The sequence below is a fragment of the Mus musculus genome, chromosome X (assembly GCF_000001635.26).
Source record: "Mus musculus strain C57BL/6J chromosome X, GRCm38.p6 C57BL/6J".
Classification (NCBI taxonomy): Eukaryota; Metazoa; Chordata; class Mammalia; order Rodentia; family Muridae; genus Mus; species Mus musculus.
Window position 1 is genome coordinate 121,851,929 of NC_000086.7, and position 8,224 is coordinate 121,860,152.

Here is an 8,224-nt window from a genome sequence, read left to right on the forward strand (position 1 = left end):
TATAAAGTTTGCAAGTCCAAAGGGACTCTCTTTCCAGTGATGGCTGACTAGGCGATCTTTTGATACATATGCAGCTAGAGACAAGAGCTCCGGGCTACTGGTTAGTTCATATTGTTGTTCCACCTATAGGGTTGCAGTTCCCTTTAGCTCCTTGGGTACTTTCTCTGGCTCCTCCATTGGGGGCCCTGTGACCCATCCAATAGCTGACTGTGAGCATCCACTTCTGTGTTTGCTAGGCCCCAGCATAGTCTCACAAGAGACAGCTATATCTGGGTCCTTTCAGCAAACTCTTGCTAGAGTATGCAATGGTGTCAGCGTTGGGAAGCTGATTATGGGATGGATCCCTGCATATGGCAATCACTAGATGGTTGATCCTTTTGTCACAGCTCCAAATTTTGTCTCTGTAACTCCTTCCATGGGTGTTTTGTTCCCATTTCTAAGAAGGGGCAAAGTGTCCACAGTTTGGTCTTCATTCTTCTTGAGTTTCATGTGTTTAGCAAATTGTATCTTATATCTTGGGTATCCTAAGTATCAGGGCTAATATCCACTTATAAGTGAGTACATATTTTGCGAGTTCCTTTGTGATTGGGTTACCTCACTCAGGATGATGCCCTCCAGGTCCATCCATTTGCTTAGGAATTTCATAAATTCATTCTTTTTAATAGCTGAGTAGTACTCCATTGTGTAAATGTACCACATTTTCTGTATCCATTCCTCTGTTGTGGGGCATCTCGGTTCTTTCCAGCTTCTCGCTATTATAAATAAGGCTGCTATGAACATAGTGGAGCATGTGTCCTTCTTAACGGTTGGGACATCTTCTGGGTATATGCCCAGGAGAGGTATTGCAGGATCCTCCTGTACTACTATGTCCAGTTTTCTGAGGAACCACCAGACTGGTTCCATCAGCAACAGAATACAAGAGATAGAAGAGAAAATCTCAGGTGCAGAAGAGTCCATAGGGAACAGGGACACAACAATAAAAGAAAATGCAAAAGATCCTAACTCAAAACATCCAGAAAATACAGGATACAATGAGAAGACCACACCTATGGATAATTGGAGTGGATGAGAATGAGGATTTTCAACTTAAAGGCCCGGCAAATATCTTCAATAAAATTATAGAAAACTTCCCAAACCTAAAGAAAGAGATGTCTATGAGCATACAAGTTTCCTACAGAACTCCAAAAAGACTGGACCAGAAAAGAAATTCCTCCCAAAACAAAATAATCAAAACAACAAATGCACTAAATAAAGACAAAATATTAAAAGCAGCAAGGGAAAAAGGTCAAGTAACATATAAAGACAGGCCTATTAGAATTAGTCCAGACTTCTCACCAGAGACCTTGAAAGCCAGAAGATCCTGGACAGATGTTATACAGATAATAAGAGAACATAAATGCCAGCCCAGGCTACTATACCCAGACAATTTCTCAATTACCATAGATGGAGAAAACAAACTATTCCATGACAAAATCAAATTCGCACAATATCTTTACATGAATTCAGTCCATCAAAGGATAATAACAGAAAAAAAAAAAAAAAAAAAACAATACAAGGACAGAAACTACGCCCTTTCTATAAAAAGCAAGAAAGTAATCCTTCAAAAAACCTAAAAGAAGACAGCCAGAAGAACAGAATGCCAACACTAACAACAAAAATAATAGGAAGACAGAATTAATTTTCCTTCAATCTCTTAATGTCAATGGACTCAATCCCCCAATAAAACGATATAGACTAACAGACTGGCTACACAAACAGGACCCAACATTTTGCTACTTAGAGGAAACCCATCTCAGAGAAAAAGACAGACACTACCTCAGAGTGAAAGGCTGGGAAACAATTTTCCAAGCAAATGGTGTGAAGAAACAACTTGGTGTAGCCATTCTAATATCGAATAAAATCAATTTACAACCCAAAGTTATAAAAAAAGACAAGGAGGGGAACTTCATACTCATCAAAGTTAAAATCTTCCAAGAGGAATGCTCATTTCTGAATATCTATGCTCCAAATGCAAGGGCAGCCACATTCATTAAATAAAGTTTAGTAAAGCTCAAAGCACACATTGCACCTCACACAATAATAGTGGGAGACTTCAACACACCACTTTCATCAATGGACAGATCATGGAAACAGAAACTAAACAGAGACACAGTGAAACTAACAGAAGTTATGAAATAAATGGATTTAAAAGATATCTAAAGAACATTTTATCATAAAACAAAAGGATAAACCTTCTTCTCAGCACCTCATGGTACTTTCTCCAAAACTGACCATATAATTGGTCACATAACAAGCCTCAACAGATACAAAAATATTGAAATTATCCCATGCATCCTATCAGACCACAACGGACTACGGCTGATCTTCAACAACAACATAAATAATAGAAAGCCAACATTCACTTGGAAATTGAACTATACTCTCCTCAATGATAATGCTGTCAAGGAAGGAATAAACAAAGAAATTAAAGTCTTTTTAGAGATTAATGAAAATGAAGCCACAACATGCCCAAACTTATGGGACACATGGAAAGCACTTTTAAGAGGAAAACTCATATCTCTGAGTGCCTCCAAAAAGAAACTGGAGAGAGCACATACTAGCAGCTTGACAACACATCTAAAAGCTTTAGAAAAAAAGGAAGAAAATTCACCCAAGAGGAGTAGACAGCATGAATTAATCAAACTCAAGGGTGAAATCAACCAAGTAGAAACAAAAAGAACTATTCAAAGAATCAACCAAAGGAGGAGCTGGTTCTTTGAGAAAATAAACAAGATAGATAAACCCTTAGCCAGTCTCACTACAAGGCACAGGGACAGCATCCTAATTTATAAAATCAGAAATGAAATGGGAGACATAACTGCATATCCTGAAGAAATCCAAAACACCATCAAATCCTTCTACAAAGGTCCATACTCAACAAAACTGGAAAACCTGAATGAAATGGACAAGTTTCTAGACATATACCAGATAGCATATTTTAAATGAGGATCAGATTAATGACCTAAACAGTCCTATATCCCATAAAGAAATAGAAGCAGTAAATAATAGTCTTCCAACCAAAAAATCCCAGGACAAGATGGGTTTGGTGCAGAGTTCTATCAGACTTTCAAGGAAGATTTAATTACAGCTCTCCTCAAAGTATTCCACAAAATTGAAACAGAAGGTCTCTACCCAATTCATTCTGTGAAGCAACAGTTCCTCTGATACCTAAACCACATAAAGACCCAACAAAGATAGAGAATTTCAGACCAATTTCCCCTATGAATGCAATAATACTAATAATCCCTTATGATGCAATAATACTTAATAAAATTCTCACTAACTGAATCCAAAAACACATCAAAACAATTATCCATCCTGAACAAGTAGGTTTTATTCCAGCGATGCAGGGATTGTTTAATATATGGAAATCCATCAAAGGAATCCACTATATAAACAAACTCAAAAAAAATACAAAACACATGATCATCTTGTCAGATGCAGAGAAAGCATTTGACAAAATCCAACACCCATTCATGAGAAAAGTCTTTGAAAGTTCAGGAATTCAAGGCCCATACCTAAATATGACAAAAGCACTCTACAGCAAACCAGTAGCCAAAATCAAAGAAAACATTGAGAAGCTGGAAGCAATTCTACTAAAATCATGGACTAGACGAGATTGTCCACTTTCTCCCTACCTATTCAATATAGTACTTGAAGTCCTAGCCAGAGCAATTTGACAACAAAAGGAGATCAAGGGGATACAAATTGGAAAGGAAAAAGTCAAAATATCACTATTTGTAGATGATATAATAGTATATATAAGTAACCCTAAAAACTCCACCAGAGAACTCCTAAACCTGATAAACAGCTTCAGTGAAGTACCTGGACATAAAGTTAACTCAACAATTCAATGGCCTTTCTCTACACAAAGGATAAACAGGCTGAGAAAGATATTACGGAAAGAACACCCTTCACAATAGTCACAAATAATATAAAATTTCTTGCTTGGTGTTACTCTAACTAAGGATGTGAAAGATCTGTATGATAAGAACTTCAAGTGTCTGAAGAAAGAAATCAAAGAAGATCTCAGAAGATGGAAAGATTTCCCATACTCATGGATTGACAGGATCAATATAGTAAAAATTGGTATCTTGCCAAAAGTCATCTACAGATTCAATGAAATACCCATCAAATTCCAACTCAATTCTTCAAAGAATTAGAAAGGGCGATATGCAAATTCATCTGGAATAACAACAACAACAACAACAAAACAACAACAAAAAAATGTAGGATAGCAAAAACTCTTCTCTATGATATAAGAACCTCTGGTGGAATCACTATGGCTGAACTGAAGCTGTACAACAAAGCAGTTGTGATAAAAACTGCATGGTACTGGTTTAGCGATAGACAAGTAGACCAATGGAATAGAATTGAAGATGCAGAAATGAACCTACACACGTATGGTGACTTGATCTTTGACAAGGGAGCTAAAACTATCCAGTGGAAATATAGCATTTTCAACAAATGGTGCTGGCACAACTGAATGTTATCATGTAGAAGAATGTGAATAGATCCATTCTTATCTCCTTGTATTAAGGCAACTCTAAGTGCATCAAGGAACTCCATATAAAACCAGAGACACTGAAACTTATAGAGGAAAAATTGGGGAAAAGACTTGAAGATATTGGCACAGGGAAAAAATTCCTGAATAGTACAGCCATGGCTTGTGCTATAAGATCGAGAATCGAGAAATGGGACCTCATAAAATTGCAAAGCTTCTGTAAGGCAAAACACACTTTCAATAAGACAGAAAGTCCACCAACAGATTGGGAAAGTATCTTTACCAATCCTAAATCAGATATGAGACTAATATCCAATATATATAAATAACTCAAGAAGGTGAACTCTAGAAAATCAAATAACCCCATTAAAAAATGGGGCTCAGAGGTAAACAAAGAATTCTCACCTGAGGAATAATGAATGGCTGAGAAGCACCAGAAAAAAAAATGTTCAGCATCCTTAATCATCAGGGAAATGCAAACCAAATCACCCCTGAGATACCACCTTACATCTGTAGAATGCCTAAGATAAAAAATTCAGTTGACAGCAGATACTGGTGAGGATGTGGAGCAAGAGGAACACTCCTCCATTGTTGTTGGGAATGCAAGCTTGTATAGCCACTCTGGAAATCAGTCTAGCGGTTCCTCAGAAATTTGGACATAGTATTACTGGAGGATCCAGCAATACCTCTCCTGAGCATATATCCAGAAGATGTTTCAATTGGCAATAAGGACACATTCTCCACTATGTTCATAAGCAGCCTTATTTATAATAGCCAGAATCTCGAAAGAACTCAACAAAGGAATGGATACAGAAAATGTGGTACATTTCCACAATGGAGTACTACTCAGCTATTAAAAAAATGAATTTATGAAATTCTTAGGCAAATGGATGGATCTGGAAGGTATCATCCTGAGTGAGGTAATGCAATAACAAAAGAACTCAAAAGATGTGTACTCACTATAAGTAGATATTAGCCCGGAAACTTAGAATACCCAAATTACAAGTTGCAAAACATTATGAAACTCAAGAAGAACGAAGACCAAAGTGTGGTCACTTTGCCCCTTCTTAGAACTGGGAACAAAGCATCCATGGAAGGAGTAACAGAGACAAAGTTTAGACCTGAGACGAAAGGATGGACCATCTTGAGACTACAGCACCCAGGGTTTCATCCCGTAATCAGCCTCCAAACATAGAAACCATCGCATATGCCAGCAAGATCTTGCTGAAAGGACCCTGATATAGCTGTCTCTTTTGAGGCTATGCTGGTGCCTGCCAAACACAGAAGTGGATTCTCACAGTCAGCTATTGGATGGAACACAGGGCCCCCATTGGAGGAGCTGGAGAATGTACCCAAGGAGCTAAAGGTGTCTGCAACTCTATAGGTGGAACAACAATATGAACTAACCAGCAACCCCAGAGCTCGTGTTTCTAGCTGCAAATGTAGCAGAAGATGGCCTAGTCAGTCATCACTGTGAAGAGAGGCCCCTTGGTCTTGCAAACTTTTTATGCTTCAGTAGAGGGGAACACCAGGGCCAAGAAGTGGGAATAGGTGGGTAGGGGATTGGGGGCTAAGGGTATGGAGTGCTTTGGGATAGCATTTGAAATGTAAATGAAGATAATACCTAGTATAAAATATTTTAAAAATTGTCAATATTTCTATACCTTATATTGCCTCTGACACATTATTTACCACTGGAAAATGAGACCTCTGAAGGATGTAGCATGAGTTTTAAAGAGGACATTAGAAGGAAATATTATAAGAAACAAACTGAACTCTCAGAGTTTTAAGCATAAAATCTATGATTCAATCTCATGGAAATTAAAAGTCTCTGCCACTAATATGTTTTACAATAAAAAATGCAATTATCTTAAATAATATGAAACAAAGTATAAAGAAATGAAATTTTGCCATTCTCTAGCTTCTCCTAAATATGCCTGTATGTCATACTGTAAAAATAAACATTTGTCCTTTACTTAAAAACTATTTGTGACAGCAACACAATGATAAACTAAATGAAAATCATAGATAGACACTTTAGGTGGGGGCTAGTATGGTATAGAGGTCATGGGATCTAAAGCATTACTGTAATTTAGGTTGATGAACAGGTTTCTGCTGTTAGGCCATCTGTACTTCACCTGAATTTCTGTATAATCATAATCATAATTATGAAGCACTCACGTGGTGTTTTCAAAAACTAAATAAATAAACAGCTTTCTAGAGGAGTGTCTGACCAGAACAGGTTAATGAGGATAATAGAGTTTTAACCTTCTTCATTCTTGGCATGCTGTAGGGAAAAAAAAATCAGTGATGATTGTGAAAAATACCCAGGTTTAGAATAAAACAAAAACAAAAACAAAAACACAGCTAATTACCTTGTCCTATAGTCTGCCTTACATTTTGAAATAAGAGTACTATGAGTATACAAAATGTTCGATAAAAAGGAACTTTGAATTTAAAGGCAGCTGAAATTTTACCTCGTTATTTTTAACAATTCTATATAGGAAATAATAAAACATTATTGATCTATTAAAGAGGATCTAAAAAGAGAAACATATTCCTGTCCTGAGTAGGATACAATATCATGATAGTAACAATTTTCTGCCAACTTAATTCATAGATTTAATGCTACTGTACCAGAGATTGAATGGATTTTTATGTAGGTTATAAGCTGGTTATAAAATTTTATGTAAAAATTAAACTCAAAGATTAGCCAAGACACTTCTGAAAAGGACAACAGACATGAACAACTCACTTTCAGGAAAGATAATGATGCTATAAGAAGTAAAATTATAATATTACTTGTGACCAGCATTTTTGAATAAAAATGATGAGAGAATGACACTTTCAATATTGTATAAATCTAGTATAGACTTCTGTACAAGATAAAATGAACAAAACAAACAGAAACAGTAGTATGTTGTTTTCTTCATTATTTGTGGAAGAATAATAACCTCAATATAAAATCATCCTAAATTTTAAAATTCAGCAGAAATGATACACAGAAGAGTAAAAGAGGAGAATAAAACTTAGTGAATAAAAACACCACAAAGCACACAAACATGTGTTACACATCTAAATTATTTTGGTTTATGGTGTTTGTTACACCAAGAGAAAAATAAAACCAGAGAACCATTTTATTCAATATACTTATGGTGACCCTATACATTTGATATTCTTTGGTCTCACTCCACTATAGTTTATATGCAATAATACTTTTCAGTTTGTAAGAAAAACATTAGAATACTAACTTATTGTTTGTTCCCCTGCACACATCTGGAAACATATAGTCATTTTAATGACACAATCCATTGTGTCTCAAAGGAACCCAACCACAGCCAAAATGAAGTTATGAAGTAGATAAAATGTACCTCATCACAATCATCAAATTAAATGATATTTTCCAAGATAACTATTGTGCATCCTCTATAAACTACTTCTGTGTTACTTTTATAAACATATAGAGTCTGTACACCAACATTCAATTTAACATGCCAAAATTTTAATATTTTAAATGTAAAAGAAAAGATTCTTTTTCTTTACTCTCATGAAAATTTTGTTAAGCTTCCAAAAAATTTAATAAGCAGCTAAAAGATTCAGATTTATATTTTTGCACCAATCGATGGACAGAAGCTGCTGACCCCTGTAGTTGAATTAGGGAAAAGCTGGAAGAAGCTGAGG